Source organism: Coregonus lavaretus (assembly GCF_964263955.1).
Source record: "Coregonus lavaretus genome assembly, chromosome: 31".
Classification (NCBI taxonomy): Eukaryota; Metazoa; Chordata; class Actinopteri; order Salmoniformes; family Salmonidae; genus Coregonus; species Coregonus lavaretus.
Genome location: NC_140018.1, coordinates 11,966,628 through 11,991,974, shown reverse-complemented (window position 1 = coordinate 11,991,974; position 25,347 = coordinate 11,966,628). Strand labels below are relative to the sequence as shown.

At 44.8% G+C, this 25,347-nt stretch overlaps 1 pseudogene across 1 annotated transcript in view; it reads left to right on the top strand.

Moving 5' to 3' along the window:
• The window catches only part of LOC311106766 (1-phosphatidylinositol 4,5-bisphosphate phosphodiesterase beta-1-like), a 78,260-nt pseudogene that overhangs the window by 7,271 nt on the left and 45,642 nt on the right, over positions 1 to 25,347 (top strand). The window contains exons 2-9 of the transcript in view: positions 1,749 to 1,802; positions 3,482 to 3,557; positions 6,453 to 6,553; positions 7,123 to 7,289; positions 18,080 to 18,226; positions 20,636 to 20,793; positions 22,254 to 22,336; positions 23,061 to 23,145. The product of the transcript in view is annotated as a 1-phosphatidylinositol 4,5-bisphosphate phosphodiesterase beta-1-like (transcript). The remainder of the gene's footprint in view (positions 1 to 1,748; positions 1,803 to 3,481; positions 3,558 to 6,452; positions 6,554 to 7,122; positions 7,290 to 18,079; positions 18,227 to 20,635; positions 20,794 to 22,253; positions 22,337 to 23,060; positions 23,146 to 25,347) is intronic.

Below are 25,347 nucleotides of genomic sequence, written 5' to 3'. Positions count from 1 at the left end.
GAGAGAGAGAGAGAGAGAGAGAGAGAGAGAGAGAGTCTCCAGACTATATATGGCACACAGAGATCTGTGACTGGCTACACCGCCAACACATCGCTTCCTCTGATTAGTGGAGTGCAGCTCGGTAAAATGTAAACACACAGACCTATGCAATCACTCACTGTGTTCCACACATACACTCACCACACACACACTCACATTCTTTTTATAACGTACTGTATATGGATCTTTCTATAAACAAGGGTACCGGGGAGGACTACCTACGCTGGACAGCTTGTTACAGCTGTCGATAAATCATTGATAATAATCTGCCAATATTCTTCATGTCATTACATTAAGATATAAGGGGGGATCATAGCTATATTCAATAAAATTCACAAGTTGATTTTTCTCATGGTTGGTGTCTTGACGGATTTGTCCAATTATATTGTGTGACATAAAACATGACTTTTCTGTCCTTGCATTTATGGCAGTGTAAACTGTTGTTATATCATATATTAAACATTAATCAATTAAATTAGACATTGAACTTGAATCCTGTAAGAATCCTGGATCTAGCTGTCGGACAGGTTTTTGTATAGAGATCTCAGAAATGCAGTGTAACTACGTAACATTTTGTGTCTCCTTATGTTATGGGGTGAAAACAGTTTTCATGGGCACACAAATCCCCAACAAATTACATAACCTAGTGGGCTTCTTCACAATATGGTATGGTAATGAAATAAAATGACAAATACATTTTGGTTATACCTGCAATTTTAAACAATACAAGGGGCTTGAAGTAGCCTACTTGAACTTGAATTGGAGCTCAGAAATTCAACTACTGAAATAGGCCTACCTTGAAAATCAGAAATGTCCTCAATTTGTTGCTTGCAAAGTCCTTGTAATTATTGTATCCAATTTATAAGTTCTCCTGCTCCCTTATAATTATCCGTGATTTCATTTTTGATCCGTTTTTGTGAGAGATGTGGCCACTTTCGTTTGCTTCCCGCCACCTCAGTTGAAGTTGAAGGGTGTTGCGTTACTCTGTTGCGGTTATTATAAGGACCACAATATCTAATGCTGGCTTCAACTTGGCTTTGCATACAAATCCTTCCATTACAAAAGAAACCTGTTTTTTGTTCGCTTTCTCATTATAAAAATATAGATGGTGAGATTAATGGTACTGCTATTCATGACTTTATTATGTGTGCCTGCGTTGGCCACATAGGCTACAGAAAGATCGGCAGGCATGCATGAAATGTATTTAGTCAGGCAAGTCTACATTATTCTCACAGATTTTAGAATGTACTCATAATTTGAATATCAATGCATTGGCAAGGCCTAAAAAAATGCATTATTCTTAAAATGGTAATGGCCTACTTTTTGGACACTTTTTGCTTTTTGGGGGGGTTGGTTCTATGTTAGGCCCTATATGTACAATTATATAAATTATACAATTGTATAATATTGAGGTCCTTAAAAAATTACAATTAATTGCCTGAAAAAGTCCCTAAAAGTCCTTGAATTCGACTTGTTAATGTCTTTATGAACCATGCTTAAAGGATGTATCGTCCTAGGCCTATGTTGTTGTATAGGTGGAGTTATGGGTCAATTTGCATATATTCCTCTAAGTACACATGTGGAACTGGATAAAAATCGTTTTTATTTTTGTTTCAAACCATTTTGAAATGTTGATCCCAATTTCACACATTGGCCCCATTATTTATTTAAAGGCCCATATCTAATCTGTCATGTCCTCTATCCTACAGATACACACGACTGAAGCTACAGCTCAACTCTGAGGGATGCATCCCTGTCAAGAAGTAAGTCTCTCTCTCTCTTTTGCTTTTTCTCTCTTTTTCTCTCTTTCTCTCTCTCGCTCTCTCTCTCTCTCTCTCGCTCTCTCTCTCTCTCTCTCTCTCTCTCTTTCTCACTCTCACTCTCTCTGAAGATATGAGGAGACAGATCAACCCTATCTCCATCTCTCTTCCTTTATATCTTGCTCCCTTTACCCCGCTCTCACTTTGTGTCTCTCTGTCTACCTACAGTATCATCTCCTCTATCCCTCTCTCCTCCTTTGGAGGGCACATCTGTCTGTCTGTGTCTGTCTGTCTGTCCTTGCTGTGTCTTAGTGGAGATGGGTGCAGTGCTCCCTCCATCTCTCTCTCCATCCGTCTCTCCTCTCCCTCTTCTATCTCTCCCTCCATCTCTACTCCTCCTCTCTGTCTATCTGCTCAGTCTGAGTGGAGACAGTAGTCAGCAGGGAACTCTGAGCACGATCACCCCAGACTAGTAGTGTAGTGGAAAGCAGTGGAAAGCCCCTGTGATAACCTCACTCAGAACTATAATGGCAAACACTGAGTGTCAACAGGGAGAGAGAGGGGTGTGTGTGTGGGAGAGAGAGGGTAGAGAGAGGGAGAGAGAGAAACTGAGATAGAGTGAGAGTGTGAGAGAGAGAGAGAGAGAGAGAGAGAGAGAGAGAGAGAGAGAGAGACAGAGAGAGAGAGAGAGAGAGAGAGAGTAGAATAGCAGAGAGACATCTTGCAGCTAATATTTTTAGGGTATTAGCTTCATGGTTAAGCACAATGCAGTCTTATGTCAGCTTGACTTTCAATCCTAATAAAGATGTATGGGCTTATGGATCATCACCGCCACACCTCTCCACACAAAGATTACGGAGGAGGAAAGTCAAACATTAACATTTAATGGCTCTACTTTTTACTCTATTTGCCGCAAGAAGGAAGTAGAATCAGGAAGTTGGCTTGACATATTTCTCTGGGTATTATAGATAATGAATGGATGCCTTTATCTGCTGGGTTATTGATGGTTCTGTGGTGTGTGTAACATATGGATGGTTCTGTGGTGTGTGTGACATTATATGGATGGTTCTGGGGTTTGTGTGAGGCTGAATAAAAGGGTGTATATGATGTTGTATTAATGCTTCTCCAATGTGTGTAAGGCTATATGAAAAGATTCTCCATTGTCTATGATGTTGTTAATAATGCTTCTCTGGTATGTGTATGATGTGTAATGCTGCCTGTATGAATGGTTCTGCAGAGGTTCCCCAACTGGCGGCCCGCGGGTCCAATTTGGCCTGCAGGTGGTTTTATTTGGCCCCCCAAGTTTTCAGATTTTTTTTTTTACATTTGTACATTTGTCTATTTTCATTGTTGGACTTGTACGACTGTAAAAACACCAGGAAATCAGCTCCAAGTGATTTTAATTTTGGGAATCTGTTCCCAAGGATTCCCACGCATAATAGAGAGGCACATGTGATTGTATACAAATGTAAGAAAGGTTTGTAATTATTCTTTTAGTCAAATATTATATCTGTTTAGGCTTCTTGCGGTCAATTTGCAGTCTACAAATTACTTGTAATTATGTTCCGGCCCGCGGCTGAATCTAGTTGATGATCCCTGCTGTATAGAGTGTTTGATGCTGTATCAATGTTCCTGAGGTGTGTGTGTGTGTGTGTGTGATGATGTAACCGTTGTTTCGTCAGTATCTTCAGGATGTTCTCAGCAGACAGGAAACGAGTGGAGACAGCTCTGGAGAACTGCAACCTCCCTTCTGGACGGGTAAGAAGCTCTCTCTATCATTTTATCACTCTTCCTCTGCCGATCTATCCCTGTTTCCAGGTCTGTTCATCTCCATTCATCATTTATATGCTATCTTTTTAAAATTCTCAAGCTATCAACCTCTCTCTCTCTCTCTCTCTCTCTCTCTCTCTCTCTCTCTCTCACGCCCTGGCTCTGGGACTCTGTTATGTTGAGCCAGGGTGTGTTGTTTCTTTGTGTTTTGTGTGCTAGGATGATAGTCTAGTTTTGTATTTCTATGTTGGCCAGGGTGGCTCCCAATCAGAGACGGCTGTAGCTCGTTATCTCTGATTGGGAGCCATACTTAGGTAGCCGTTTGGCATTCATTTGGTGTGGTTTCTTGTTCCGTGTTGGTTTGTGTATGTAACCAAGGACGTCACGTTTTCGTTTTTTGTTTTGTTCGTGTGATCATTATTTAAATAAATATGTTCGCATTCCACGCTGCGCCTTGGTCCTCCTCCTTCGACGATCGTGACAGAAGAAACCACCAAAACTGGACCAAGCAGCGTGTCCAGGAGCCATCGCCAGGGGAATCTCTAGCGGTTCTCCTGTTCCACCTCGACTGGGTCAAGCCGTGTGAGGAGGAGAGAGGCTGGAGTTGGAAGCAGAAGAGCGAGAGTTGGGCGAGAACTATGGAGGCCTGGTCCACGGGGAGGAGAGACTCCCAGACATTTTTTAGGGGGGGGGCTCACGCCGTGGACGACGGGGCAGCAGGAGGCCGCGATAGAGCGGTTAGTAGAGGAGGCCGCCAGGTTACGGGGGCCACTGGTCACAAAAGGGGAGGAAAGTGTAGAGGCACGGCGAGAGGTACTGGGGTGTGTTACCAGTCCGGTCCGGCCCGTTCCTGATCCCCGCGTAGGGCCAGTGGTGTGTGTCCCCAGCCCGGTTCGGCCCGTCCCTGCTCCCCGCACCAAGCCAATGGTGCGCGTCGTCAGCCCGGTCCGGCCTGTTCCTGCTCCCCGCACCAAGCCAGTGGTGCGCTTCGTTAGCCCGGTTCGGCCCGTCCCTGCTCCCCGCACCAAGCCAATGGTGCGCGTCGTCAGCCCGGTCCGGCCTGTTCCTGCTCCCCGCACCAAGCCAATGGTGCGCGTCGTCAGCCCGGTCCGGCCTGTTCCTGCTCCCCGCACCAAACCAGTGGTGCGCTTCGTCAGCCCGGTTCGGCCCGTCCCTGCTCCCCGCACCAAGCCAATGGTGCGCGTCGTCAGCCCGGTCCGGCCCGTCCCTGCTCCCCGCACCAAGCCTGTGGTGCGCGTCATCAGTCCAGCACAGCCCGTGCCTGTTCCACCGGTGCCTGGTCCGGCACCGGTCAGCTGCTCCACTCCGGAGCTAGAGCAATCCGCTCCACCAGTGTTCAGTCCATCTCCGGCCAGCAGGGCCAGACCGGACCAGGGGCGCTTTGGGGGGTTGGTTGGAGGGTGGGGGTCAAGCCCGGAGCCGGAACCGCCTCCGAGGAGGAATGCCCTCCCCTGTTCGGTTTATGTTTGGCGCGGTCGCAGTCCGCGCCTTTGGGGGGGGGTACTGTCACGCCCTGGCTCTGGGACTCTGTTATGTTGAGCCAGGGTGTGTTGTTTCTTTGTGTTTTGTGTGCTAGGGTGATAGTCTAGTTTTGTATTTCTATGTTGGCCAGGGTGGCTCCCAATCAGAGACGGCTGTAGCTCGTTATCTCTGATTGGGAGCCATACTTAGGTAGCCGTTTGGCATTCATTTGGTGTGGTTTCTTGTTCCGTGTTGGTTTGTGTATGTAACCAAGGACGTCACGTTATCGTTTGTTGTTTTGTTCGTGTGATCATTATTTAAATAAATATGTTCGCATTCCACGCTGCGCCTTGGTCCTCCTCCTTCGACGATCGTGACACTCTCTCTCTCTCTCTCTCTCTCTCTATCATTCATCCACACAGTAACGTTCCATACAACAGCAGATCTGATCATAATTGCTATTCAGGGAATGTAATTGGTTTGGATTCATCCTTTATAGTCATTCACATGACTTCCCATCATGAGAGAGAGAGAGAGAGAGAGAGTGCGCGTTTGTGTGTGTGTACGTGCATGCGCACGTATGCCTGTGTCTGTCTGTGTGTGATGACAGAAGTTGTTTCCCCCAGCCAGATGTCACAGGGGAAAAGCCTCTGTATTCTCTGTACTTCTACTAATGTGCTGTTTGTCACAGTAAAAGAACACTGTCTGCAAGGAATAGCAAGCAATTAGTAACACACACACACGCCAATGTACACACACACACACACACACACATATACGCCAATGTACGCACGCACACACACACACGCCAATGTACGCATGCAAACATACACACACATACAAACACACACACACATTAACCCAGAGTGTTGATAATTAGCTGCAGGGGGGGAGAGATGTATGGCTGTTTGAAGGTCTGCTGGGATTTGTTGTGTTGCTTTGTACTATTAATTAAAACATAACATTAGCGCTGCTAACCTCACAAAAAATAATAAAATAAAAAATATGTTTTATTGTCACATACACTGCATAGGTGCAGTGAAATGTGTTGTTTTACAGGGTCAGCCATAGTAGTTATTTGCCTCTGGAGCAAATTAGGGTTAAGTGCCTTGCTCAAGGGCACATCGACAGATTTTACACCTTGTCAGCTCGGGTATTCAAACCAGTGACCTTTCGATTACTGGCCCAACTCTCTAACAGCTAGGCCACCTGCCACCCGCTGCCTGGCCTTCAGAATGATGGGGTCAATTCCATTTCAGTTCAGTCAATGTAAATGTACTTCCTGAGTTGGAACCCTGTTAGACATTCTGGTGTCATTTTGACTGTCCTGTAAGTTGTCCGTATATTGACCGGGCATCTGTTACTTTTTTCTCTGTGATTTTTCTCTCTTTCTCTCTCCAGAGTGATTCTATTCCGCAAGAAGACTTCACTCCAGAGATCTACAAAGTGTTCCTCACCAATATCTGTCCTCGACCAGAAATAGACAATATCTTCTCTGAAGTGTAAGACAACTGTCACTCAGAGCTACCCAGAACTATCAAGCATAGTACTTAAGCTAAACTTTAGCATTATAAAGGTTCTGGCTTTACGCCAGAGCAACCAACGCAAATTTAAATCATACTTACACATTTTAATTAGACAGAAGTGATAGGACACGAGAGAGAGCGAGAGAGAGAGAGACAGAGAGATAGAGAGAGAGAGAGAGAGAGAGAGGGACAGAGAGAGAGAGAGGGAGAGAGGGAGAGAGACAGAGAGCGTGACAGAGAGAAAGAGAGAGAGAGAGAGAAAGAGAGAGAGGGGAGGGACAGAGAGGGTGGGAAGGAAGAGAGCTATGCATTCGATATGTTCTGGTAGAGACAGGGATATGAAAGGATTTTTAATCAGATCTCATAATTGACACATTTGATCCTCCCTTTCCTTATCTCTTTCCCTCTTTCATTCTCTTTCTATGCAATTATCTTCTCTCATATCTTGTTCCCTGCTTCTCCTCCCTCTCTCCTCCCTCTCATCCCTCTCTCCCTTTCTCCTCTCCTCTGATCTCCTCCCTCTCTCTCTCCTCTCCTGTGTCTAGTGGAGCAAAAAGCAAACCCTACCTGACAGTGGAGCAGCTGACTGACTTTATAAACATCCGACAGAGAGACCCTCGTCTCAACGAGATCCTCTACCCTCCTCTCAAACCTGAACAGGTTCAGAGCCTGGTGGACAAGTACGAACTCAACGAAATGCTGGTGCAGAAAGGTTAGTATGAGTCACACACACACACACACATGCACACACACACACACACACATTCATTGTTTTAGAAGAACTCTGGTGTTTTGAGAGTACACATTCACCCCCCTTCCCCGGAGGTGAGTTTGGCAGGGGAGTTACCATAGAAACCGCTCAGCCGCATCGTGTCCAAGGCGCCAACAAAGAGGACACCTAGTGGGCTGGCAGGGAAGGGCTACACACGCACTGACATACAGTTCTAAAAACACAAACTCTCTCTCACGTACAGACTTGCTCTACACTTCATTCTTCCCTCATACATTAGCTTCTTTATTTTGCTGTCAGACAGTGTGTGTGTGTGTGTGTGTCTGTGAGTGTGTGTGTCTGTGATGTGTGTGTGTCTGGGGATTACTTTCTAGAACAAGCAGCTGGAGAGCAGCAGTGCTCACTGGTAGAGAAACCTGTCTGTCTACCTGTCACGCCTAGACTGGTGTCATACACACATGCACACACACTGTGTCTATCATACAGTCACACTCAGTTTCCCCTCATTTAGTAGAACAATCACACTCAGTTTCCCCTCATTTAGCAGAATAGTCACACTCAGTTTCCCCTCATTTAGCAGAACAGTCACACTCAGTTTTCCCTCATTTAGTAGAACAATCACACTCAGTTTCCCCTCATTTAGCAGAATAGTCACACTCAGTTTCCCCTCATTTAGCAGAACAGTCACACTCAGTTTCCCCTCATTTAGCAGAACAGTCATACTCAGTTTCACCTCATTTAGCTGAACGGTCACTTTCAGTTTCCCCTCATTTAGTAGAACAGTCACACTCAGTTTCCCCTCATTTAGCAGAACATTCACACTCAGTTTCACCTCATTTAGCAGAACAGTCACACTTAGTTTCCCCTCATTTAGCACAACAGTCACACCGACTACTGACAGTACTGATTTTAAAACAATGTTATTATACAGGTCGTTATTAGAACCATTATAACCTCTTTATAATGAGTTAATAACCTTTTATTACCATGTTATTATAAATCTATTACACCCCCTGGTTATCTGGCTTAGAGCTCTGTGGTTACAGTTAGGATCTACCTATTTAGTTCCTCAGTCATATTTATGCTATCCTTTCCAAGTCCCGAATCACACCAGTGTGCCAGAACGTACACATGGTGTCCTGCTGGTTCAACTAAGAGTCTCTAGACAGTCAGACAGTGAGGAGTGAGGAGTGATGCCTGCTTTAGACGGAGGGGTGGGGAGGAGTCCCAAATGGCACCATATTTCCCTTATGGTCCCTGGTCAAAAGCAGTGCACTACAGTGGGGAAAAAAAAGTCTTTAGTCAGCCACCAATTGTGCAAGTTCTCCCACTTAAAAAGATGAGAGAGGCCTGTAATTTTCATCATAGGTACACGTCAACTATGACAGACAAATTGAGAAAAAAAAATCCTGAAAATCACATTGTAGGATTTTTCATGAATTTATTTGCAAATTATGGTGGAAAATAAGTATTTGGTCACCTACAAACAAGCAAGATTTCTGGCTCTCACAGACCTGTAACTTCTTCTTTAAGAGGCTCCTCTGTCCTCCACTCGTTACCTGTATTAATGGCACCTGTTTGAACTTGTTATCAGTATAAAAGACACCTGTCCACAACCTCAAAACAGTCACACTCCAAACTCCACTATGGCCAAGACCAAAGAGCTGTCAAAGGACACCAGAAACAAAATTGTAGAACTGCACCAGGCTGGGAAGACTGAATCTGCAATAGGTAAGCAGCTTGGTTTGAAGAAATCAACTGTGGGAGCAATTATTAGGAAATGGAAGACATACAAGACCACTGATAATCTCCCTCGATCTGGGGCTCCACGCAAGATCTCACCCCGTGGGGTCAAAATGATCACAAGAACGGTGAGCAAAAATCCCAGAACCACACGGGGGGACCTAGTGAATGACCTGCAGAGAGCTGGGACCAAAGTAACAAAGCCTACCATCAGTAACACACTACGCCGCCAGGGACTCAAATCCTGCAGTGCCAGACGTGTCCCCCTGCTTAAGCCAGTACATGTCCAGGCCCGTCTGAAGTTTGCTAGAGTGCATTTGGATGATCCAGAAGAGGATTGGGAGAATGTCATATGGTCAGATGAAACCAAAATAGAACTTTTTGGTAAAAACTCAACTCGTCGTGTTTGGAGGACAAAGAATGCTGAGTTGCATCCAAAGAACACCATACCTACTGTGAAGCATGGGGGTGGAAACATCATGCTTTGGGGCTGTTTTTCTGCAAAGGGACCAGGACGACTGATCTGTGTAAAGGAAAGAATGAATGGGGCCATGTATCGTGAGATTTTGAGTGAAAACTTCCTTCCATCAGCAAGGGCATTGAAGATGAAACGTGGCTGGGTCTTTCAGCATGACAATGATCCCAAACACACCGCCCGGGCAACGAAGGAGTGGCTTTGTAAGAAGCATTTCAAGGTCCTGGAGTGGCCTAGCCAGTCTCCAGATCTCAACCCCATAGAAAATCTTTGGAGGGAGTTGAAAGTCCGTGTTGCCCAGCGACAGCCCCAAAACATCACTGCTCTAGAGGAGATCTACATGGAGGAATGGGCCAAAATACCAGCAACAGTGTGTGAAAACCTTGTGAAGACTTACAGAAAACGTTTGACTTGTGTCATTGCCAACAAAGGGTATATAACAAAGTATTGAGAAACTTTTGTTATTGACCAAATACTTATTTTCAACCATAATTTGCAAATAAATTCATAAAAAATCCTACAATGTGATTTTCTGGAGAAAAAAAATCTCCTTTTGTCTGTCATAGTTGACGTGTACCTATGATGAAAATTACAGGCCTCTCTCAGAGAACTTGCACAATTGGTGGCTGACTAAATACTTTTTTTCCCCACTGTATAGGGAATAGGGTGCCATTTGGGAGGCAGCCAGGGACAGGAGACACAAGTGGAAAGAAACTGTTCTGGGAGCCAGAAGCTTCAGTGTCGTGGTGCTGTGTCTCAAAATGAGCCTGTGATTTTCTATGACCACGGAGTTGTGGCTTAGTATGGGTCTGTGTTTTTCTGTCACCAAGGTGCTGCTTTTAAGTTTTTAGATGGTCAAACAGGCAACAGGTCAACCGTATTTCACTTCTGCAATATTTCCGAGGCCAATTTGTATCTGTTTCTTGCTTTCAAATTGACCGAACAGAGTACACTATACAGCATCTCAAAAAAGTGAGTACACCCCTCACATTTTGGTTAATATTTGAGTATATCTTTTCATGTGACAACACTGAAGAAATGACACTTTGCTACAATGTAAAGTAGTGAGTGTACAGCTTGTATAACAGTGTAAATTTGCTGTCCCCTCAAAATAACACAACACACAGCCATTAATGTCTAAACCGCTGGCAACAAAAGTGAGCACATCCCTAAGTGTAAATGTCCAAATTGGGGCCAAAGTGTCAATATTTTGTGTGGCCACCATCATTTTCCAGCACTGCCTTAACCCTCTTGGGCATGGAGTTCACCAGAGCTTCACAGGTTGCCACTGGAGTCCTCTTCCACTCCTCCATGACGACATCACAGAGCTGGTGGATGTTAGAGACCTTGCACTCCTCCACCTTCCGTTTGAGGATGCCCCACAGATGCTCAATAGGGTTTAGGTCTGGAGACATGCTTGGCCAGTCCATCACCTTTACCCTCAGCTTCTTTAGCAAGGCAGTGGTCGTCTTGGAGGTGTGTTTGGGGTCGTTATCATGTTGGAATACTGCCCTGCGGCCCAGTCTCTGAAGGGAGGGGATCATGCTCTGCTTCAGTATGTCACAGTACATGTTGGCATTCATGGTTCCCTCAATGAACTGTAGCTCCCCAGTGCCGGCAGCACTCATGCAGCCCCAGACCATGACACTCCCACCACCATGCTTGACTGTAGGCAAGACACACTTGTCTTTGTACTCCTCACCTGGTTGCCGCCACACACGCTTGACACCATCTGAACCAAATAAGCTTATCTTGGTCTCATCAGACCACAGGACATGGTTCCAGTAATCCATGTCCTGTGGTCTGCTTGTCTTCAGCAAACTGTTTGCGGGCTTTCTTGTGCATCATCTTTAGAAGAGGCTTCCTTCTGGGACGACAGCCATGCAGACCAATTTGATGCAGTGTGCGGCGTATGGTCTGAGCACTGACAGGCTGACCCTCCACCCCTTCAACCTCTGCAGCAATGCTGGCAGCACTCATACGTCTATTTCCCAAAGACAACCTCTGGATATGACGCTGAGCACGTGCACTCAACTTCTTTGGTCGACCATGGCGAGGCCTGTTCTGAGTGGAACCTGTCCTGTTAAACCGCTGTATGGTCTTGGCCACCGTGCTGCAGCTCAGTTTCAGGGTCTTGGCAATCTTCTTATAACCCAGGCCATCTTTATGTAGAGCAACAATTCTTTTTTTCAGATCCTCAGAGAGTTCTTTGCCATGAGGTGCCATGTTGAACTTCCAGTGACCAGTATGAGGGAGTGTGAGAGTGATGACACCAAATTTAACACACCTGGTCCCCATTCACACCTGAGACCTTGTAACACTAACGAGTCACATGACACCGGGGAGGGAAAATGGCTAATTGGGCCCAATTTGGACATTTTCACTTAGGGGTGTACTCACTTTTGTTGCCAGCGGTTTAGACATTAATGGCTGTGTGTTGAGTTATTTTGAGGGGACAGCAAATGTACACTGTTATACAAGCTGTACACTCACTACTTTACATTGTAGCAAAGTGTAATTTCTTCAGTGTTGTCACATGAAAATATATACTCAAATATTAACAAAAATGTGAGGGGTGTACTCACTTTTGTGAGATACTGTATATTCCTTCAAGAACATGACACCATCAGTTTGCTTCCCCCCAGTTCATCCCTGGCACACGACTCAGTGTGCCCTTCCATACACACGCACACACACGCCCGCACACTCACATTCCTCTCTCTGCCCTTCCCAGTCTGAATGCCAGATTTCCCTCTGCAGTATTTATATAGCCTGGGGCAGAGGAAGGACTGCCATCTGCTCTGAAGACAGCCACATGGTTACACACACACATGCACTCTTCCCAGATCCGAGTAACAGGGCCTGAGGGGAGTAGGACAGGAGAAGTAACAGGGCCTGAGGGGAGTAGGACAGGAAAAGTAACAGGGCCTGAGGGGAGTAGGACAGGAGAAGTAACAGGGCCTGAGGGGAGTAGGACAGGAGAAGTAACAGGGCCTGAGGGGAGTAGGACAGGAGAAGTAACAGGGCCTGAGGGGAGTAGGACAGGAGAAGTAACAGGGCCTGAGGGGAGTAGGACAGGAGAAGTAACAGGGCCTGAGGGGAGTAGGACAGGAGAAGTAACAGGGCCTGAGGGGAGTAGGACAGGAGAAGTAACAGGGCCTGAGGGGAGTAGGACAGGAGAAGTAACAGGGCCTGAGGGGAGTAGGACAGGAGAAGTAACAGGGCCTGAGGGGAGTAGGACAGGAGAAGTAACAGGGCCTGAGGGGAGTAGGACAGGAGAAGTAACAGGGCCTGAGGGGAGTAGGACAGGAGAAGTAACAGGGCCTGAGGTCCAGTCCTAAAGAGGGGAGTCTACCTAATATTGGCATGTTTTTACAGTGTTTTAACCGTTTTATTTGACCATAGGGAAAGCATTCAGACGTTTGTTACTCTCAGACACAGGGCTGGTAGAAGAGATTATACAAGGCTTTTATACACTCTCATTAACGCACAACAGGGCTAATTTGTTTCTTAGAAACCAGCCAGACTTCCACACAACAGTCACAGTTGGTCACCGTGTCGTGGTTATGATAAAAGTCCCCACTGTCCCAAGCCACAGGTTAGGTAGAAGGTGCCCTACAGCCACAGATCTAGGATCAGCTTACCCTCCCCAGTGTCCCTGCAGAGGTGAAGTCTGTACGAGTTTAAAGCTGTCCTCTGTGGTCTCCCCAGGGATCCGGCTAGCTCCGATGTCACAGAGAGAACACTGTTAATTAGCCGTGGAAGTCTGCAGAGGGCAGAGCTGCATTAATTAGCATGCAATATAGGAGCAAGGAGGGTAGTTAGCTTCAGTTAGAATATGAGCATGTTAGCGAGCTAATGCATTAAAGCCCCAAGCATGTTTGCTTTTGTGTACAGTATGTTGCTATTTCATTTGTGCTTGTATTGGTAGTTGGGAGTGATGGGGGGGGGGGGGATGTTTTAGTCATACACCTGAGCTTTTCAGCTGTATAACAGGGGGATTTTTATCACAGAGGGAGATACGCGTGTGCACGTGCATGTGTGTGCGCCTGTGTGTGTGCGCGTGTGACAGTCGTTAGTTCTGTGTGCCTGTGCGGTTGAGAGAGGCTAATTGGCTGCTTGTGTTAGCGTTTATTTCCAAGGATACCCCGCTATAGAGATCATTTATCAAAGGATGTTGGTTTAGTGTGTGTGTGTGTGTGTGTGTGTGTCTGTGTGAGTGTGTGTACGTGTGTGTGCAAGTGATGTGTATGATTTAAAGGGAGCATGTCCGTCAGGAGAGCTGGAATGTATGAAGTTTCAAATGCAGCTTTTATTCAGCACCATTCAGCTTCATGCACCGGATTACATTTACATTTAAGTCATTTAGCAGACGCTCTTATCCAGAGCGACTTACAAATTGGTGCATTCAACTTAGGATAGCCAGTGGGACAACCACCACTGGGGGAGGGGGGGGGGGGTGTAGAAGGATTACTGTTATACTATTCCAGGTATTCCTTAAAGAGGTAGGGTTGCAAGTGTCTCCGGAAGGTGGTCAGTGACTCTGCTGTCTTGGCGTCGTGGTGGAGCTTGTTCCACCATTGGGGTGCCAGAGCAGCGAATAGCTTTGACTGGGCTGAGCGGGAACTATTATTCCAGTCTTCCCGTTATCATTGTCGGAGTAGTCACATTGTTTGCAGAGTGCACAACCTATGCTACACTTGTGAGAAACACGTTTTGGTTTATTTCATTCCATTTACAAGCTGTGTCAATTTAGTCTTTGTCTTTTGTTTGGAGCGCTCCTGTCAATGTTGAGTAAGTCCTATAGGCTACCTGGCCTCCCCTCAACAGCCTCCTGTGACACACACTGATTGAATGAGGGAATGTGTCGATGGCTGATAATGTCAATGGTAAAACATTTCCCACCAGGTTACACTAGTGATCAATCAGCAGGTTACAGCCTGTCTGCTTCTGTTAGCAGCAGCTCTGGAGATGAACAGACTCTACTGCAGGACTGGGTTTCAACTCTAAAGGGTTTAGCTCCAACCACCCCCTACAAAACTGACAACATGGATATTAATCTTTACCCTGGCTTTAACAGGTTGTCTTCCAGTAACTCTACTCTGACTGTAATCTCTGTTGTTCTACTCATCTTGTCATCCTGCAGGTCAGACGTGGGTGGAGGGCTTCGCCAGGTATTTGAGTAGTGAGGGTAAACTAAAGCAGCTACAGTCTAGGGCTGACCCCAATTAGTCGACTGGTCGATTGTTTGGTCTTTAGGCTGTTGGTCGACCGAGATTGTTTAAGTCGAGCAGTAACAAATATATATATATATATATATATATATATATATATATATATATTTGCGCCCATCTCAGTGAACTAATCCATTGCGGAGGCCTAGACTAAAAGCCGATTTATGCTTGATCCGAAAATGTGGATCGGAGGCAATTCCAGAGGCATGCAAAGGCCAAATCGAGCTCCATACCGCATCGCCATGCGCCTCCCAAATTTTGTAACAATGCGGAGGGCTCTGTATAGCTCCACATTTACATGATTGGTTGACGGTAGGTGGGGGCGGTGGTACATCCTGTAGAAAACACAGACTCACTTCCTTGACAACAGCTCTGCACTGCTCCGCGAAGCACAAGAAGTATGAATGCTCTGACTTCTGCTGAGGCCGTATCACAGTAAATGATGCATGGCCAATGCAGACGTCAGATTGACCATGCTCCCAGATGCACAATGCACTTCTCTCTCCAGAATGCGCTCTCTCCCGCCAATTTGTGCACATTCATTGTTTCATAACTTCATTGTGTGAATTGTTTGTGTTTGAGTGTTAGTGTCTTATCAATTCTCCATTACATATATCACCAGTAGTACATTTACCGTTAATTCCTATAATTTCTAATCTACCATGTTTGTTACTTTGGTTACGGTCATTTCTGTTAATGCATTCAATATTATTATTCCAGTCTTCCCTTTATCATTGTCGGAGTAGTCACATTGTTTGCAGAGTGCACAACCTATGCTACACTTGTGAGAAACAAGTTTTGGTTTATTTCATTCCATTTACAAGTTTCAATTTAGTCATTGTCTTTTGTTTGGAGCGCTCCTGTCAATGTTGAGTAAGGACGCGCACGCATAGAAGTAGGCCAATAGGCTACCTGGCCTGCGCGCAAATGTAGGCATATAAATGTGCCCATTTGGGGATTTGATAGTATTTCTGATTGCTTAATACACCACCACTAATGACCTGTGGAGCTTCTCAAAGTAATGTTTTCTTTACCTCAAACAGCAAGCAAACAAGTCTGTTTTCACATCCATTGAGAATTACAATAGTTCCTCAATGTAATTGAAAATTCTTTCCAGCTCTCTCCCTTTCGATAGCCACTCAACGTGAAAGGGAAAAATGTAATGTTCTGATTCAGTCGAAACGTCATAAAATAGGCCAACCTGATTACTTCTTATCAGTGCTTGACTTGGACTGAAATAGGTTCCGGTACTCATTTTGGGTGCTGGTACTGTTTATATTTAGGTGCAGGATCTCCACAATACTTTTGATTCTATAAGAGGAACAGGAGCTCGAGCAGTAGAACATTTTAGGTGCCGGTACTCAGCTCCGGTGAGCTGCCCAAGTCAAGCACTGCTTCTTATCCCTTGTGCAAATAGGCTACTGCTGTATCTGTCCCGAGCTCACTGACGCGGGAAACTCTGAGGGCCCAGAATATTTTATACAATGTTGCAAGTTCGCTAGCTCAAGCTTCAGCCGTACCCAAGTTAATAGTTGACACAATGTTTCAAGTTTGTTGCAGACAGGCCATGTGTAGCCAATGTGATTTATAGGATATTTATTTTTATCAGGATATTTTCTACCTGCAGGCTGCAATGTTGTTATTTGTTGGCTTTATGTAGGCTACTTTTACATAGTTGGCAATGGCAATAGAAGTTACTTTTTAGGTTTGTGTCATTTTCATTTAGATTTGGATAGAATTTTGATTAACCACATGACAATGATTTGGAGATATGAAGACGTTATTATAGATTTAATTAAACTGTTTCACGAAAATTTGCATATGAAAACCATAACTGGCACGCAGATCGTTAGAAATTCAGAAGAAGTCACATAATTAGTTAAATAAAGTCCACCTGTGTGAAATCTAAGTGTCACATTTACATTTCACATTTACATTTTAGTAATTTAGCAGACGCTCTTATCCAGAGCGACTTACAGTTAGTGAGTGCATACAAAGCTCATACTTTTTCATACATCACATGATCTGTCACATGATCTCAGTATATATACACCTGTTCTGAAAGGCCCCAAAGTCTGCAACACCACCAAGCAAGGGGCACCACCAAGCAAGCGGCACCGTGAAGACCAAGGAGCTCTCCAAAAAAGGTCATGGACAAAGTTGTGGAGAAGTACAGATCAGAGTTGGGTTATAAAAAAATATCCAAAACTTTGAACATCCCACGGAGCACTATTAAATCCATGATTAAAAAATGGAAAGAATATGGCACCACAACAAACCTTCCAAGAGAGGGCCGCCCACCAAAACTCACGGACCAGGCAAGGAGGGTATTAATCAGAGAGGCAACAAAGAGGACAAAGATGACTCCCGAGTGGTGCAGTGGTCTAAGGCACTGCATCGCAGTGCTAGCTGTGCCACTAGAGATCCTGGTTCGAGTCCAGGCTCTGTCGCAGCCGGCCGCGACCGGGAGACCCATGGGCGGCGCACAATTGGTCCATGGTAGGGGAGGGTTTGGCTGGCAGGGATGTGGGTTCGTTTCCCACGGGGGGCCAGTATGAAAAAAACAAAAAACATGTATGCATTCACTAACTGTAAGTCGCTCTGGATAACAGCGTCTGCTAAATGACTAAAATGTAAATAACCCTGAAGGAGCTGCAAAGCTCCACAGCCGGAGATTGGAGTATCTGTCCATAGGACCACTTTAAGCCGTACACTCCACAGAGCTGGGCTTTACGGAAGAGTGGCCAGAAAAAAAGCCATTGCTTACAGAAAAAAATAAGCAAACACGTTTGGTGTTCGCCAAAAGGAATGTGGGAGACTCCCCAAACATATGGAAGAAGGTACTCTGGTCAGATGAGACTAAAATTGAGCTTTTTGGCCATCAAGGAAAACCCTATATCTGGCACAAACCCAACACCTCTCATCACCCCGAGAACACCATCCCCACAGTGAAGCATGGTGGTGGCAGCATCAATAGTTATGCACGCTCAAGTTTTCCGTTTTGTTGTCTTATTTGTTGTTTTTTTCACAATAAAAAAATATTTTGCATCTTCAAAGTGGTAGGCATGTTGTGTAAATCAAATGATACAACCCCCCCAAAAAATATATTTTAATTCCAGATTGTAAGGCAACAAAATAGGAAAAATGCCAAGGGGGGTGAATACTTTCGCAAGCCACTGTAGTTGATTTTATTAAAACACATAGGGAAAGAACAGATTACTTTCGGTCAACCAAGATTTTCTTTAGTCGGGGGACAGCCCTACTACAGTCCAACCAGCTACCCTCTGTAACATGTTGTGTGTTTGTGTATGTTCCCACAGGTCAGATCTCGGTGGACGGCTTTGCCAAGTATCTGAGTAGTGAAGAGAACAGCATCATCCCCCCAGAAAAGCTGGACCAGAGTGAAGACATGACCCTACCACTGCCTCATTACTTCATAAACTCCTCCCACAACACATACCTTACAGGTAGGCGCCTATTTTGAAATGTCTTTATTTTTAGTACTGTGATAACTACTAAGTAACACATGATCATATGTGGTTGTTTGACCCTTCGCTTCAACAGTTGACTTCTCTCATAACAGCTTTCAAAGTGAGTCAAATTCAGCCAGTGGGGTTCCTTTTTCTCCTGTGCAAATCAGGCACTTATCCAATCAGACCCATGAGATGGCGTCGTCCGGGTTAGGGAAGGGTTTGGCCAGCCGGGATGTCCTTGTCCCATCGCGCTCTAGCGACTCCTTGTGGCGGGCCGGGCACATGCACGCTGACTTCAGTCGCCAGCTGTACGCTGTTTCCTCCGATACATTGGTGCGGCTGGCTTCCGGGTTAAGCGAACAGTGTGTCAAGAAGCAGTGCGGCTTGGCGGGGTCGTGTTTCGGAGGACGCATGGCTCTCTACCTTCGCCTCTCCCCAGTCTGTATGGGAGTTGCAGCGATGGGGCAAGACTGTAACTACCAATTGGGAAGAAAAAGGGGTATAAAGTACCAACAATAAATAAATACAAAATATAAATAAGAAAATTATATGTGCCTCATTTGCGTAAATACACTGGGTCTATTTGACTGCATTAACATAAAGGGGTGGAACAGGGCTGCAACCACAAACACTTGCTCTGTCTACCCTACCTGCACTCACCTGGGCTGGCTAGACTGCCTCATTAATTACTGTTTTTGTCACGTTCTCTTGCATAATTCAACAAGTGTGTCAATAGCAGGATACCCTCAGATTGAAAATCAACACACTTGGTTCTAGATTACACCTATCTAAACATACTTTACATTGTTTGCGAGATCAGGCATTATACAGTGAGGGAAAAAGGTATTTGATCCCCTGCTGATTTTGTATGTTTGCCCACTGACAAAGAAATGATCAGTCTATAACTTTAATGGTAGGTTTATTTGAACAGTGAGAGACAGAATAACAACAACAAAATCCAGAAAAACGGATGTCAAAAATGTTATAAATTGATTTGCATTTGAATGAGGGAAATAAGTATTTGACCCCTTCTCAATCAAAAAGATTTCTGGCTCCCAGGTGTCTTTTATACAGGTAACGAGCTGAGATTAGGAGCACACTCTTAAAGGGAGTGCTCCTAATCTCAGTTTGTTAGCTGTATAAAAGACACCTGTCCACAGAAGCAATCAATCAATCAGATACCAAACTCTCCACCATGGCCAAGACCAAAGAGCTCTCGAAGGATGTCAGGGACAAGATTGTAGACCTACAATCTTGCGTTTTTCTGGATTATTTTGTTGTTATTCTGTCTCTCACTGTTCAAATAAACCAACCATTAAAATTATAGACTGATCATGTCTTTGTCAGTGGGCAAACGTACAAAATCAGCCGGGGATCAAATACTTTTTTCCCTCACTGTATCACTATAATTTGAGTGTTCATTTTTGGAAGTTGCTTTCATTTCAGCGCATTTAATTTGTAAACATTTTAACTGTATCAAATTATTGCTTTTTTCCAATTCCACAAAAAACAAACACCCTTTAAAATAAAGTTATCTTTCTTGTGATGTAAGTGTCGAGATGATGTGTTAAATCCCAGATGAAGCTGTAGCGTTCTTATAGACAATGTATTCCATTGAGCCAATTTCAAGAAAATGAAAAAGATACACAATGCATCCTTAATTCCCTTGTCACGTCTCGTCTTCCTTGTGTAATCTCATTCTCCTATTGACACGTTGTCATATTGTATTACGCAATGAACTAAATTATGATGAGAAATCGTTTTCGGGAAGTTACAGAGAAATAATTACTTGAACAACTGTGGGAGACAAGGATATTTTTAACAAGTCATCACTGATTACTTTATGGCCTTATTATTCGTTTACAGTGATCCCTCTGTAATCTGCTTCCAATCAGAACTGTGTTGAAGGCAGAAACTCATTTAAAAGTTAACTTTCCTCTAATGTAGGCATCTTAAGCTGCTGTTTTCCCCAGGAAGTCGTGGTGTGTGTGTGTATGTGTGTCCCTTCATGCTACTCAGGAAGAGATGACATTGCATTTATAGAGGAGCTCAGGGGTGCCTTCTGAAGTGATACACATACACACATACATACACACACACACATACATACACTCACAGACACAGATGTGAGTGCGTTTCACATTGACACTGTTGTCTCAACGCGGTGGTAATACGATGCTGATGTAGAAATAATTGCTTTGTTAATGGAGAAAGTGCTCTGCTCTGTGGACTGTAGTGCTGTTCGTAACTCTAATGACCAATGTGCCTAATGAGAGCTTGAGATGTGTGGGAATGTCTCGTGTTGACACACTGTAGGAAGGAAATAAAGTAATTAATAATGTGGTTAACTGTCTTTAAAAGAAGAATCTGTTAAGTGTTTTGTGTGTGTGTGTGTGTGTGTAGCGGGCCAGCTGGCAGGTAACTCGTCGGTGGAGATGTACCGGCAGGTCCTCCTGTCAGGGTGTCGCTGTATTGAGCTGGACTGCTGGAAGGGACGCACCACCGAAGAAGAACCTGTCATCACACACGGATTCACCATGACAACCGAAATCTCCTTCAAGGTAAACTGTCTGGAACCAGAGAGATAGTAAAGAGAGATGGAGGGAGAGGGAGATGGAGAGGGAGGGAGGGAGAAAGAATGAGAGGAAGTGAGACAATGGGCATGGAGGAGGAGGGAGAAAAAGAGGGAGAAGGGAGTGAGAGAGAGATGAGAAAGAGGGGAGCGGTAGGGAAAGAGAGAAGGAAAGAGCAAAAGATGGTTTGAGAAACAGGTAGACAGAGAGAAAGAGTTGCTTGGTATTTAGTATTGTAGAGAGCAATAGGAGTCCCCTGTAGCTTAGTTGGTAGAGCATGGCGCTTGCAACGCCAGGGTTGTGGGTTTGTTTCCCACGGGGGGCCAGTATGAACAATTTATGCACTCACTAAAACTGAGCGTCTGCTAAATGACTAAAATGTAAAATGAGAGAGGGAGGTGAACATAAAAAAACCCAAAACATTTCACCTTTATTTAACCAGGTAAGCCAGTTGAGAACAAGTTCTCATTTACAACTGCGACCTGGCCAAGATAAAGCAAAGCAGTGCAATAAAAACAACAACACAGAGTTACATATGGGGTAAAACAAAACATGTCAAAGTCAAAAATACAACAGAAAATATATATACAGTGTGTGCAAATGTAGCAAGTTATGGAGGTAAGGCAATAAATAGGCTTGAGAAAGGAGGAGAGAATAACTGAAGCACAGATGGGTGGAGGAGAGAAGCAGAGGAGGAAAGAAGAAGCCCAGGGAGAGGAGAGGAGGAAAGAAGAGAGCCAGACAGAGAAGAGATTGATTGAAAGAGGGAATTTAGTCTTTAATGAGAGTACTATGGCTGAGTTTACACATGCAGCCCAATTCTGATTTTCTTTTTTACTAATTGGTCTTATTACCAATCAGATCAGCTCTGAAAATATCTGATGTGAAAAAATCTGATGTGATTGGTCAAAAAAACAATTAGTGGAAAAAATATCAGAATTGGGCTGCCTGTGTAAACGCAGCCTAAGAGCAAGAGAAGGAGACTGATAGACTTGGATTGAGAGTGAAATAGAAATGTGTAAGTGGACTGATAGAGAGCGGGAATGAGAGAGAGGGAATGAGAGGGGGAATGAGCAGAAGATCGATAGAGAGAGAGAGAGAAGGTGAAGTGTGTGTGAGAGAGAAAGAGGGTAAGCTGTTAAGTGTATTTACCCTCTAGCATCGATATAAATGGTTGTAAAATTCACTTAACCACTTAGTCTTACACTACTGAACAATCCCTATCAGATGTTCAATGAGTCAACAAGCTCTACACCAGCGGCTCTCCACATCACTATACAGATAATGTACTTCGAATATTCATATTAGATATTTTGCGATAGCCTGACCACCGGCCATATTATATGTGTCATCAAATTAAAAAATTTCAGCGATCACATTCATTGATATTTGATCCCATTGGTCATTGACCAGTGCTGACACCCTGTCTGTCTGCTCTGTGTCTACAGGAAGTGATTGAGGCCATAGCAGGGTGTGCCTTCAAGACCTCCCCTTTCCCGGTCATCCTCTCCTTTGAGAACCACGTGGACTCGTAAGTCAACAACTCTCACGCCGCTGTGTGTTTCAAGAGTTTACCTTTGTTTGATGTCTTTGATAAATGTACACACCAACACTTTTCCTATTTTTTAAACTTCAGTTCAAACAGTGATTCTGAACCTCTGTTAGTCTATGGTTATGGTAGTGCCATTTTAACTGCCATGCTAATGCTTGCCACTCTTATGTAATGCGCTAATTAGCTATATGCTAATGTTAGCCACTCGTAGAGTAGGGCATTAGCTAATAACTACATGCTAATACCAGAGACGGAAGAGGAAGCGAGACACCCCACTCGCTGTTTTTTTCTGGTTTAATGAAAGTTAATGAACTAAGTAGACCAGACCCAGCTGCTATTGCATTGGTGTCTATGGGAGACACACTCAGTTAGTACACTGACCATTTTTTTCAATGGTAAAAGGCCTGAGTGAACTATCTTCATTTATCCACCATCTTTGCTAATACTGGCCACTCTTAAGTCAATTGCGACTCACTACATGCTAAAGCTAGCCACTCTGAAGCCATTAGCTAGCTAGATGTAGCGAAGGTGGCTTGGTGAGCTGAGACCTGAAGACTTGCGTTAGCTCCCCAAGGACACCCAGGTTCGAATCCCAATCGGTCACACTAACGCTATCCACTCCAGTAGCGAATCGCTAAATACTAACATTATGCCACTGTGAGGTGATTGTAATGGTTGTAACGGTGTGTGTGTTGCCTCCCAGGCCCAAGCAGCAGGCCAAGATGGCGGAGTACTGCAGGTCAATATTTGGAGACATGTTACTGACCGACCCTCTGGAGAAGTACCCTGTAAGTACACAAGACCCCTGCTTGCACGTACACTCATGTTCACACACTACACACACACACTGTCAAACACACAGTTCAACACACCTCTATGACATGGACCAGTGAGTGTAGTGTTCCTCTCCCCTCCTTCACCCCTGAGTGACCCTCTAAACAGCCTTGTGTCAACTAAAACTAGATGTTTACCTGTCTCTTTTGATCTCTCCCTCACTCTCTCTCTTTCTCTCTCTCTGCTGCCTCACCCCTCTCTCTCCCTCAGCTTTCTCCCTCCCTTCCTCTCTCTATCTCCCTTTATCCAAACCAACCCTTTTCATCTGTCTGCAATTACAATCACATGGTCCTCTCTCCCTACCAGTCAGCTATAAGGGGATACGCTACAGAGGGCAGTCACTGGGTTACACTGTGTGTGTGTCTATGTGTGTGCGTGCGTGTTGTGTTACGGGGTGATCTGTAGCCTATGCTGCTTTTCTTAGCGACCCTTTATCTACTTCCAGCCAGTTGCCATGGCTACCAGTCAAAAGCTTGCATTGTCCCTTTGTGGAGGAACTTCTTCTCAGAGTCCATTCTTACGTAACAACAATCACACACACACGCACGAATGCACTCTCAAGCACACACAGACAAGCACACACACACATGTACAGTATCATCCTTCCCATTAGTCAGTAGTGAAGTGTTAGTCGTTGTCCCTGTTGGAATGGAATGAAGGAACTTAGCTTTACACATTATCTCACTGGTTGCAACAGCACTAGGGCTAGTGTGTGTGTGTTTGCATGTGTGTGTGTGTGTGTTTGCATGTGTGTGTGTGTGTGTGTCTGTGTGCGTAAGCCCTCCCAGTGATTCACTAGAGTGAATGACTTTGATATTGAATTGTTATCAGATCAGTACTTTCAGAACAGAGGGAGAGAGAGGTAGGGAGAGAGAGAGAGAGAGAGAGAGGGGGGGGGGGGGGGGGGGGTAGGGAAGGAGAAAGATTCAGAAGAGTCAGATTTGGGTACCAGTCGGTTTAGCTAACATTCCACTAGCCTGGGTACCAGTCTGTTTAGCTAACATTCCACTAGCCCGGGTACCAGTCTGTTTAGCTAACATTCCACTAGCCCGGGTACCAGTCTGTTTAGCTAACATTCCACTAGCCCGGGTACCAGTCTGTTTAGCTAACATTCCACTAGCTTGGGTACCAGTCCGTTTAGCTAACATTCCACTAGCATGGGTATCAGTCTGTTTAGCTAACATTCCACTAGCCTGGGTACCAGTTTGTTTACCTAACATTCCACTAGCCCGGGTACCAGTCTGTTTAGCTAACATTCCACTAGCCCGGGTATCAGTCTGTTTAGCTAACATTCCACTAGCTTGGGTACCAGTCTGTTTACCTAACATTCCACTAGCCCGGGTACCAGTCTGTTTAGCTAACATTCCACTAGCATGGGTATCAGTCTGTTTAGCTAACATTCCACTAGCATAGGTACCAGTCTGTTTAGCTAACATTCCACTAGCCTGGGTACCAGTCCGTTTAGATAACATTCCACTAGCCTGGGTACTAGTCTGTTTAGCTAACATTGTTTAGCTAACATTCCACTAGCCTGGGTACCAATCTGTTTAGCTAACATTCCACTCCTTGTACTCCATGTTGTATGTTTAACATGATAAAGAGTGACAAGGAGTGGACCGAATGATAGTTTATATATATAATATAACAGATAGGCTAGTGATAAGTGAGTACAGAGAACTCAATGACATGCAGCCTCTCCCACTGGCTTTTTTAAAAACATTTAAAAAGTTTTTTGTTTTTTTGGGGGTGGGGCTGTTTTGCATGTTATTTTGGCATTAATACGTGTCACAGGTGTTTCAGCCTAGCTCAGTGCTTTCTGTGGTGGTGGGGCAGCCAGCTGAAAATACGGAGCGTAGGGGTTGGTAATGTTCTCGAGTTGCGCCGTGATTGGCTCTGTCACTCATGGGGACAATACATCACCGCCAAATCTAGGGGTAGAGCTCGAAAATTCAAGCCGCTTGCTTGGGTGCTACCATAGAGTTACATTAGAAGTGCCCATCCAAGAAGGCTCAAGGTCATTGGCCACAGATAAAATGACGACAAATCACGTTATATCAAGAATCAGTGGCTAACTGCAAGCATTGAAAAGCAATCACTAGCCTGCTATTCAGTGGAGTGGGTGTGTGGTCCCAAATTTGGTTTAAGGGTCTCTTTTC